This window comes from Nanorana parkeri, unplaced genomic scaffold (genome assembly GCF_000935625.1).
Source record: "Nanorana parkeri isolate BGI_ZX_2015 unplaced genomic scaffold, ASM93562v1 scaffold2976, whole genome shotgun sequence".
NCBI lineage: Eukaryota > Metazoa > Chordata > Amphibia > Anura > Dicroglossidae > Nanorana > Nanorana parkeri.
The window spans coordinates 63,892-64,529 of record NW_017309244.1 but is presented as its reverse complement, the minus strand read 5'-3'; positions in this window follow the sequence as shown (position 1 = coordinate 64,529).

Sequence of the window (638 nt, the reverse complement as noted above, 5' to 3'; positions counted from 1 at the left end):
CCGTTTGTTTGCTGGTGGCTATGCTCCATATAGACTGCTGGCTATAAGGAGCGTAGACACCACCACATCTTCTATCCCAAGCATAGCCACCAGCATACAAGACGCCGCAGCCGGAGCGGATCCCGACATCGATGTCTGGACCCGCCCAGCTGCGTGAGTGACAGCTGGCTCTGCCTATCTAGAGGCAGAGCCAGCTGTACCCGCCCCCTCCCCCGTCCGTTCCGCCAGTCAGCACTGGCGGATCGGAGCGCGGGGGCGGGGATCCAGCCCCTCCCCTGTCACGGCAGAGAGCCGTGACAGGATTGAGAGGTGAGCGAACGCCGGTTTATGTTCGCTCACCTCCCGATCTACTGAGCCGACCTGTGACAGTCTCATTGTCACAGGTCGGCTAGAACTATGAGGTGGGTGACAACCCCCCCCCCCCCCCCCCTCATAGTTCTCCTTTAAAGGTTATTCACAAAGCTGGCGAAGGACTTAGTCGTAGCTTTGGGCTGATCCTTCGGCTAGCTTCGGCCCCAGCACACCTTTAGTTCAGTAGAACCGAAGGGCCGCTGTACGGACTATTCACTGTAGCCCGAAGTTGGCCGAGGGGCTCTGTCGAGCCGAAGTTATGCGCTTCGGCTGGACTGAGCGGAGGG